The sequence below is a fragment of the Anas platyrhynchos genome, chromosome 3 (genome assembly GCF_047663525.1).
Source record: "Anas platyrhynchos isolate ZD024472 breed Pekin duck chromosome 3, IASCAAS_PekinDuck_T2T, whole genome shotgun sequence".
In the NCBI taxonomy this organism is placed as follows: domain Eukaryota; kingdom Metazoa; phylum Chordata; class Aves; order Anseriformes; family Anatidae; genus Anas; species Anas platyrhynchos.
The window spans coordinates 105,338,585-105,349,652 of NC_092589.1; positions in this window are offsets into that span (position 1 = coordinate 105,338,585).

The window sequence follows — 11,068 nt, forward strand, 5'->3', positions numbered from 1 at the left end:
GTTCTGTTACTTGAAGATGCAAATGCATTCACCAGGATATAGCTGTGTGGTTTTGACTACTTTTTCAAGAAGGCACAGATTTGGAAAAAAAAATAAAATAAAATCATCTGCTTGTTTCGTTTCTTTCCTTTTTAGAAAAGCTAGGAAGTTTAACTTTCTGACTTGCAACCCCCACACATAGCAATGATCTGCAAGATGAACAGAGATGAAATGGTTGATCAGTATGCTCTTGTTATAAAAATTCAGAAATGTGGGATAAATAAATGTTTAGTAAAAGCAGTGAAATGTTGAAGAAAGAGGAAAAACAGCATAGATCTCAACTGATACAAAAAAGCAGAGCACAATAATGCTCATTTTTTAAAGGCATGATTGATGTCTAAAATTCGTGTGATACTAGGATGCAATAGCAAATGCTCATGAAGTAAATTCTCATGTAATCATGGGCAAAAGTCCTAGTTTATGTTGTTCATCCTTAAAATTTTGTTCAGAGCTTCATTGACGTACCAGGTGTCTGAGAAATTGTGTCTGAGAAATTGGTAGCTGTTGGCTCTTTTTGGCTGTGAGGGAGAATCTCCAAGGTGATTCTGATTTAATTAACATTGCAGCTATCGCTATAATGTCTAAGCATTAACTGAACCTTTCATAAGTTCATCCACAGAAGCAGCACATTGTGGTAGATCTTGCATCCACTTTTGCCTTTGTTCTAGAGCTTTTGCTTGCTGGATTTGTTGTCTGTACAACATTAATAGTTTCCAGTTTCTCTACTGAAGAAAAGATGTGGTGAATGCGTGGGCAATGGCAAAATTCCCACTGACTTTGATGGGGCCAGGATTTCACTGAGGAAGTTTTGGCCCCCATCCATTTTAGATTAATGGTTTGTTTCCAGTAAATACATGTACATGCAAACTGGAAGTCATCTCTTAAAACGAGCCTCTATTACCTCCCAGGTCCAAGTGAATCTTTGATATTAGAAAAACATCCTCCCTTGGTAACCTTCAAACACTTAGTGGTCATACATCTGAGACATAAAAGCCATAAAAAAAAGGCAGGAGGAAAGGAGCCGTGTCCTGTTTACACGTGTACATGTATGACAAGTTGATGGGTGACTGCTATCTTATTTAGTGTGCCATGGCACCGTTGGCCTAGCAAGTGCGTGGCTGCTGTCCTGCCTGAGGTTTAACACAACCACATGGGGAACCCTGGCTTGTCTGGGGATGGCAGGGGCCAGACGGGGCAGGTCTGCTCACCTGGAGGTATAAAAGGAGAAATGAGCCCAGGCTTTGCAGGCATGAGTGCTGGGGAAGACCCTCACAAGGATCTGTATCGTGTGATGGGATGTGCTTAGAGCCCACAGGTTCTGGGTACATCCCCCAACAGCACTGCTACCCAAATCCTCATCAAGAGAGAAAGCTGGCCACAGAAAGTCATGTGGGAGGTGGAGTGACACTGTGCATGCTGGCTTCCATCTGTATGCTGAAGGTGTGTGCAAGGCTTTTGAAGAAATTAAGTCCTATTAAATAGAAACCAGGGCTTTGTTTTATTCATAAGGGTTTATATATATATATATATTTTTTGTTCACCTTAAAATATTTGTCCTCACTCTATCGTACCATTTTGCCCAGTTTCACTGTGAAACAGATCCGATATTGCAGAACAAGAAGAATCCAACTGAAAAGTCAGTGCTCTATTTCTCCCAGGCACTGTTTTTTAAGGACCTAGGAAGGAGGAAATATATTCTGCCAGTCATCAGAGAGTCGGTGTTGGAGCTTGTGCTGACAGGTGCTGGCTTTTGGAAGGGAGCAGATGGCAGAGAGACATCCAGCAGGTCTAATTAAGCCATGAGGCACTACAGAAACAACGAAGAAAATGTAAGTCCAGCCCTGCCACACTTGAAAAGAAGTTCTGTAAGGGTTCCTTGGAGCTTTGTGGGGAGAGGAGGAAAAAAAAAAAAAAAGCATTATTATTATTTATTTTAATAATTTCTGGGTCTTTTCGGGTGTACCGATAAAGATGTTAGCTGCTCCAATGCACACTCATCTGTGACATCTCCTTGGTTCAGATTGGGCAGGTTATGTTGCCAGCAGCAGCTGGTAGGACTTCAGGAGGAACCAGTGTGAAGGGTACAGGAGGCAGGAGAAGCAAGGTGCTAAACTGTGCCATCCTGGATAGCAGGATGCCTTATGCATGGTTATGCTTCATCCTCTCCTCTCCTCTCCTCTCCTCTCCTCTCCTCTCCTCTCCTCTCCTCTCCTCTCCTCTCCTCTCCTCTCCTCTCCTCTCCTCTCCTCTCCTCTCCTCTCCTCTCCTCTCCTCTCCTCTCCTCTCCTCTCCTCTCCTCTCCTCTCCTCTCCTCTCCTCTCCTCTCCTCTCCTCTCCTCTCCCCCAGCCACATGTGGTCAACAGGTTACCGTCTCTGCTCTTTCCCTGCATTATGAATGCAAGAGATTCAAATTGTTTAAAAGTCTCATTTTCCAAGTTCCACACTGTGAATGCTTGGAAAATGCTAATTATTACATGATAAAAAGGGTTTGCATAAATTATGTGATTTTTTTTTCCCCCTCCCAGGAGAATCTAGCTTTTGTTCAAATCTTCTTTATTTTCTTTGAAGCTGCAAACCATTAGGCACTGTATTCGGATAGTGCATAGCCAGATATTATACTTATAACCAAAATATAATGATTAAAACACCACTTACTAAACAAAGCTCGAAGCTTTTTGTATAAAAACCATTAGGATCACACACATGCACAAGCACCAATTCACAACGTGGTAGGATAATGAGCAATCTAAGGCACACACTAAAGTGTAGATAATGAGACTCCTACTTATTCACATTTCATTAGCAGTATAAAGGATCTAAATCAGCTCTGTCGCTACTCATTCCATAAAGCATTGTCATCACTTTCATTTAAAAAAACAGATCTTAGTTCGCTATAATTACTGCATAAAAGCCCTAGATATTGTTTCCAACAGATCAGGTTTACTTCCCCGAACAAAAATGGGGTTGGACATCATAATGAGCTACGTATCAGCTAGACAGGTTAATTCACCCCCAGAATGGCTCATCTTACTCTGGAAATAAAGGAACTGCTGGCTGACCTTGTGTTTCAGGGTTCACGGGCAGGGAGCCTCCTTCACAGCCTTCACCTCGGAGCTACAGCAGCTGCTAGCTTCAGACGAAATATAGCCACGCAGGTCAAAGTCCTCACATCTCAGAAGTTCCTGGGGACTGTGAAGTAATGAGGTGTGAGGAAGAGGAGGTCCTCACCCCCCAGGATGTTATTGCAGGGCCATGAGGCTGTGCCCGTGTTGCAACACCCGCGCCCTGCGGCAGCATCACTGCATCCTGCCCAGGCCCCTTGGCTGCGTTACACCAGCAGGGCTCCGTGTCAGGAGGTCTCAGCAGCACAAAGTGCCACCAGGAGCTACAAAGCCAACACTGACGGCTTGACACATCCTGGGAATTAACTGGCCAAGGCTCCTGGTCTGCACAAGGCCCATGTACCTAACCAGTAACAGGCAGGGTGCCACAGGTAAGGGAGTGGTTCTCACCTCACGTGCATTTTTAATTGATGAAGTACTTAACGGGGCAAGCACACAGCCATGAGCAGCGGTGTGTGTTCAGTTCATGCTGTGTGTATTTAGGATCTCTGGTGAAGGTCCCTTCCAGCTGAGCTGTGCTATTGAGTTTTGAGCTGTCAAGGATGAAATATTGATTGCTGTATCCTCCCTACGCAGTAACCCAAGCATCTTCTGTCAACTTGTATTAATTCCTTGATGGATTACGGATATATGCTGCTCTTTGGGACAGTTATCTGTTGTGTAGCCCTCCTTGCCACACTCCCTACACCTACATCAACTACCCAGATGAACAACTAAAATAAAAAATGAGACCTCCCACGTTTAGGTTTGCAGAGATTGAAGAAATAGTTTTGTCCTGTCTCTGGCATGCATTTCCCTTTTGCTTGGGGAAGTCATTTAGCCATTCTGGTTTTATGATTGTAAAGTAAAAAGCAGAAATAATCTGTAATTCACCACCCAGGGTTGTGAGGGTGAAATAGCTGCTGTGTGAGATGCTCTAAGGTTCTCAGTTTGTCACTGAAGGATGGAGAGGTCCTCTGTGAAGGCCCCAGGTCAGAAGCTAGGAGCTCCACGTCCTGCACAGTTTCTCTTATGATGCTGAATCACACACACACACAGAATTTCTAGGTTGGAAGAGACCTCAAGATCATCGAGTCCAACCTCTGACCTAACACTAACCAGTCCTCCACTAAACCATATCCCTAAGTTCTACATCTAAACGTCTTTTAAAGACTTCCAGGGATGGTGACTCCACCACCTCCCTGGGCAGCCTGTTCCAGTGCCTAACAACCCTTTCGGTAAAGAAGTTCTTCCTAACATCCAACCTAAAACTCCCCTGGCGCAACTTTAGGCCATTCCCCCTTGTCCTGTCACCAGGCACGTGGGAGAACAGGCCAACCCCCACCTCGCTACAGCCTCCTTTAATGTAATAAGTGACAAGTTTAAGTGATAAGGTCGCCCCTGAGCCTCTTCTCCAGGCTGAACAAGCCCAGCTCCCTCAGCCGCTCCTCGTAGGACTTGTTCTCCAGGCCCCTCACCAGCTTCGTCGCCCTTCTTTGGACCCGCTCAAGCACCTCGATGTCCTTCTTGTAGCGAGGGGCCCAAAACTGAACACAGTACTCGAGGTGCGGCCTCACCAGAGCCGAGTACAGGGGGACGATCACCTCCCTAGCCCTGCTGGTCACACTGCTTCTGACACAAGCCAGGATGCCGTTGGCCTTCTTGGCCACCTGAGCACACTGCTGGCTCATATTCAGCCGACTGTCCACCAATACTCCCAGGTCCAAATGTGCCACGTAATGTGCCACATAAGTTCTGAGTGATTGTTATACCGAGTCTCATAATATCTAATGCAACAAATATCTGTACCTTATTTCTGGACAATTACGCCGGCCCCTGTCCTGACTGTTTTCTGCTCTGAGTACTGTTGGTTTGTCCCAATAGCATGTTCTTGCTAACTCGTGATTGCTTATCTTCAATTTAAGGCACTGTAATACTTACATAAACGTAACCTTATTGTTTCCATCCTTCATCAAACCCATAGCTCTCAAATCTTTTGAGTATAAAAATCTAGAGCAGAGCCTTCCGAGCACTGCCAGCCTGACATTTAATAACTTTTATATACTTTCCTGGCTGGATGTGCTCTACTTAAAAGCAGGATATCTCTTGCTTATTTCCATTCAGCATGGTAGCCAATTAACGTTTGGTTCACTGATGCTCTTCATCCTCAACCTGCAACTCATATCAAGCATGAATTACTAAGCCCCACTGTATCTATGTAAGAGACATACCTGAAGTGCAGCAACTTTACTTTTGCATGAAGGTCACTCAGCATAATGAGGGAAGGACAGGGTTGCCAGCTGTCTCCCAGCAGGATTTTGGCCATGTCCTCTGTCACACCAGGGAATCTCCTGCTTCAGGCAGAAGACACTGTCCTGGGCCTTTTGTGGAGCTCTGTGTGACCATGTAGGATTAAGGAGGCTACATATTTGTGACATGACTTAATTCAAAATTCATCCTTGTGTCACTGCATCTGAGTAGAGCATGAAAATGGTTGGGTCATGATCCTTAGGTGATATGGGCTGGAGTACCTTCACAGGCTTCACCGGCACTACCATGGCTTGCCTTGCACCAGTCAGTTGAGCTGGTAGCTGTAGTTCAAAAAGCTTTGCTAAAACAAAAAACAAAAACAAACAAACAAACAAACAAACAAACAAAAACTTATTAAAAACTTATTAATTCATCAAAATACAGCTGCTATGTACAAGATAAACCTGAGCAAAAATGGGTACAAAATGCTGCTGGGTCTGCATGGGAGGTTTTTTCCCCTCCCACTTTGTACCAGTGCTAATGGCTTCCCAAAATGTTGTCATTAGTAGACTTGTATGTTCCTATCTCCAATGGCAAGTTTCAATAATGAAACAAATGTTTGTGTCCAATTAAATAAGGGAAAAGGGGATTTTGCAGCGATGCTTCCATTGAACTTACATCAACATTCAGAGCGATCTGAGTGATTTCTAATGGCAACATGCTAGAAAGAGTTTTCTTTTTCCAATCTGAAGGCTGGTCAGGCCAGCAGGGAGGTGGTACGGGGCTTTCAGAGGGGCAGATGATCACTGCTATCCCCCCTCCCTGTGGGCTGTGATGGCTCCTAGCCCCCCTATTCCAATCCAGATATTAACTCATTTTTGACACCCCAGGACTGCATACTGCCAGTGTATGTGTCACGCTGGAATCAAACCGACTCATACGATACAGATATTTCTTGACTTGATGCATTTCTGTGCTGGGAAGTGGTTTGAACTGATTGGAATGGATTGTGCTGCAAATGATGCTGATGATCCTGGGTCTGTGCTAAATACATCTCAGCGTGTGCTTATGAGGCTTACTCTGTCCTGGTCCTGTACACTGAATGCCTCTCAGGAGCTGCAGTGCTGCTTCCCATTTAGTTTTGTCCAAAACTGATCCAGTTTGGGCACTCAAGGCTACGCTGTGATAGGAATCACTGTGCAGTCAGTGCGACTGGGAAACTCCCTTCAGAAGCACAGATGAGCCAAGCTAAAACACCACAGCTCAATGCACAGATATGGGCAGAAATTTCAAGGGGGAAAATCCTGGTCCAAGGGAGACCGATGGCAAAAAATGCTGATGGCTCCAGAAACACCCAAATTTCACTCAGGCTGGTCTTGAGAAGGAAGAGAGGAGCAACTCCAGGCCAGGAATGTAACAGAGAGTAAATGGAAAGACAGTGAAATTTCTAAGAGGTAAACGGATAATAACAGCAAAACTGAGGGGAGAAGAAAAAGAGCAGGCATTTAAGTATATGTGCATTAAAGCTCCTGAGCTCTTACAGTATGTTTAGAAATATCTTTCCAAATCATAATGTGTTTAATTTCCATACCAACATCATACTGTCAGCCTTAGAAAATATCTCTTCTGCTTGATGTCCCGAAATATTGTTAATTGCTGTCTGAATTCTCACCACTATTCACCTTCGTGCAGACAGAGCAATGCAGCATTCCGGGACCCCCAGTCAAGCCACATAAACGTGAACCAAATCCTACTGCAGGGAATTTCCATAACAGGCATGGGAGAGGGCTTAATTTTTATTTTTTGTTATTATTATTATTTATTTTTTTTCTGGGAGGATATTAAGCAATTGTCCCTTTTACTGTGCAGGATTGTGTTTGGGTCAGAATCTGAACTACATTTCCATGCTCATTGTTATTCTGACTGCTTCCACAGTTCAGTAGGGAGTGAATTAAAAAACATAATTACATAACTTCCATTGTTACAATTTAAAGACAGTGACAATACTTCTACCATATTTAGCTTATTCTAGTTATTGCCTATTAATCTCTGCCTTTCATAGTAAGTCATAATTGCTCTTTGCAAATCCTTTCCTTCTTATCAGCTAGTTTTTAAGAGTAAGTTATGCTGGCAAGGTTAGATTCCAGCAAATTCTTTACTCTGAGCTGTTTTCAATTCTGCTTATGTTTGTTTATTTTGTTTTATTTTGTTTATTTTTTATGATAGATTGATGATTATGCTTACATACCTAGAGAAAGCTTTAAAGCCTGCTGTTTCTTTCTGAAATAAAATACAAACAGAAACACCCCAAACAAACAATAAATAAAATCGTTCCTTCCTATCCTGTGTCTTTCACTTGATCTTTCTTGCTTATGCTAAATAATGCTTTTTATACCAAGAGGTAGGAAAATTGGCACTTTATTCATCTCCAGGTCTGAATGTAGTCTTTTCTAGTCACCTGATGACTCCACTTCTGAAATCTTTCAATACATCTTAATCCTAAAAGGTACGCTGATTGGAGTGCTCCTTCTTTTGTTTGCAATCACCCTGTGTTTTGTTCCCTGAACTTCAAAGAGCTGATTTCATTGTGTCCTGGCTTCTTCTGGGTCTGCATCTTGATCCTGCTGATAATGGTGTAAATAGGAAAAACTCGTTTGAAATCACGGTGTCCTGTCAACAAAAATACGATCTGACTTGGATATTATTAGAAAAGTACTAAATTTGCTCCATGCTTCACACTCCAGTTCTCCATCGGTTTTCTGTCTGTCTCCAGATCCCCTTGCAGAGTATCCATCCAGCATACACACTGGCCATGAGCTCTAAAGCTTAGCTTTAAGCCTTATATTTGTCACACTCCTAACTCCTGTTTCTGGGGCTGTTGCCTTGGGCTTGCTCTAGCACCTCTCCGTGCCTCCGCAGGTTCTTCGCTATCACTTCTGCTCATTTGTCCCTGCAGGAGAGGTCTCTCTGTCCCGAGCTACTTCTGCTGTTTCATCCTCTAAAAATGACTCCAAATCCCATCCATCTTTCTCTTGTAACGCTGGGTCTTTGTGCTGTGCCTAATCAGGACATTATCTGCCACATGAAATGATGGCTTGCAATCTTACCTGTGGGTCACAACAGCGGCCAAGTAATATTCCACAGGCAGTGTTAGACTTCCCTCTTGTTTGCTCCGCTGTTATCTTTTCGACACCCTGCAGGGAGAATTGACGCCAGGGTTTTTTGTGAAGACAAAATGATCCTTGCTATGGTTCACAGGCAACCAAAGTGAGATCATTTAGATTTTGAAGCCTTTCTCTCGGTGTTATTTTGTGTTTGTGAATTTTGTGCCTGTAAACACTGTGTGACCGGCTTATATTGTGGGACTTAGGTGCTTATGTGAATGTGTTTTCCTCACCTGCTCCATGGGAGATTCCAGCCTGTGATACTGACAGATCTCTGATGTGTTTGATGGGGTCTTATCTTTGGTCATTCGCTGAGCTCAATGGGATTTGGGTGAGATTTTTTTTAACCCTCTGGAGAAAAAATATTTCTCCAGTAAATCTTTATTTTTCACAACAGTAACCAAATGTTCATCTCCTGCACAACGCTTTGTTACATCTCTTTTCCAAGAGCCCAGGTGTCAAAATTCCCCACACCGAGTGGGCTGCAGCCACCTTCACCCCATCTCACAGCCCTCCTGCTCACCGCCCTCCAGCACAGCTGATTTGGTTCTCACCAGCCACTGCAAGTGGTTGTGTGGAAAGGCTGCACCAGGAGGCAATCACATTTTTTTGTTGCCTCTTAATGGCATTTGGCAGCTGAAAATGAGAAGGAGTAGCTAGCACCATGAGGCTAACTAGGGTGAGGAAGACACAGGTTGAGAACCATTAGAAAACCTCAGCACGGAGCAGGACAAACTATTTATTTCCTGGAGATGCTTCTCTAATGGAAAAACATTATGAGAAAAAATTCCATCATCTATTGAGAATCAGAAAGCATTCAGAGAAAATGGAGTAATGCAATTTTCCTATGCCTTTTAAAAAGAAGCAAGCGGTAGAAGTTTTTCATTATTTCCATGAGAGATTCAAATGCATTTGTGTGTGCTGTGGGGATAATGGCATTTCCTGGGTCCCTGAAGGTACGTGGCCTCACCCCATGCCTGGCTATTGAGTGAAAGCTTTCAATTATCCAAGCACAAGGAAAAGGGTTGTTTAAATAATAAGGAGTAACATGAGGCCAGCTCTGCGGAGTTTCTTAGCGTGTTGTCTTGCAAGACCTTTCATTTTGCTATGGTATTCAGCTCTGGTGCTCAGAGGTCAGCCTTGTGAGGCAGTAAACATGTCTGGGACCTGCATTCACCTGGAGCTGCTGGAGAGGACAGAGGGCTTTTGGAGGAAACAGGCAGCAGTATGTTTTGAAGGTTTGTAAGTATGCTGAGTGTTACCCTCTGCAGCTTGAAGGATCAACGAAAACCCAAAGATGCTATCATTGCTGGTAAATGGGGCTGTATTTACAAGGTTTGTGTTCTCCCATCTCCCTAGAAGAATGGCAGTGAGATGTTCCTGGAAAAATGTAGGGGAAGTTGTGGCCCTACTGAAGGAAATGGGAGTCCTCCCAATGGCTTCTTCTTTACGGTGGGGTGGCATCTGCCCTAAGTGTTGTCTGAAAGCCTGGTGCCTGGTCCTGTGGTCCCCCAGGATCCACCCTGGGTGTCTCCCTGCGGCAGGGGCTGGGTGCCCCATGGAGGTGCACATCCTCCCACTGACTGCAGAGGGCCAGCTCACACCAGGCTCCTCACATCTCAATGGTACGTGGGTGAGAGGAGTTCTGCTTCCACCAGCTGGGGCCAGATCTTCAAAACAAATGTACCCTTTAAGGCTGTGCCTGGGGGATCTTCACACCACTCAGCAGGTTAAAAACCTGTATTATTTGAAGAACCTTTAGAGCTGCTTTTGAAAATTCACTGGTTTCCAGTCAGTACTATATGCATCTACTGGTTTCCTTTCTTCTTTCTTCCTTCTTTCTTTCGTTTCTTTACTTTTTTGTTTGTTTTAAAATCTGATTTTAAATCATTTTCCCATCCATGAAGCGGAGAGCAATATTTCATCTCAAGAAATCCATCCCTAACTCCATTGATACTAAAACCTTTCCCACATGGTCATTTGCCTCACTATGAGCTCTTCTCTGACAGTATTGATAGATTTGGGCTGGGAAGCATAAAATAAATCACAGAAAAATCTGAAGGGAACTAATGTTTGATTTTGTTGGAGTAGTGGGGAGAACAGCGGAGGAGACAGACAGGGTCTGCACAGAGTTCAGTACAGAGCCGAATGCTATTTCAAATCACCTGGAGCTTTCTAGACAAAGCCATGAAAGGTGCATGTGAGGGGACACTGATTAACTTTACTCAAAGCTGTTGTCCAACATTTGTTACCTGGCAGTCACTGACCAACCCAGTATTGCAATAAGATGTTGGCAAAGAGAGGGCAACTCATCCAGACTTGTGTGATGCAGAAATATGAGGAGTTTCACTGGCTTTTAACAAGGATTAGGTCCTAAGGCTGCAGTCTGTGTAATATGAGAGGAGTACAGTGGGAATGTTCATGTCTGGACATTTACTCAGTCCTGATCTCCCTCCAGCAACCCAAAAAGGGAGCAGCCATTTCTTAGTATAGGAGTAATCTGATCTATTTAA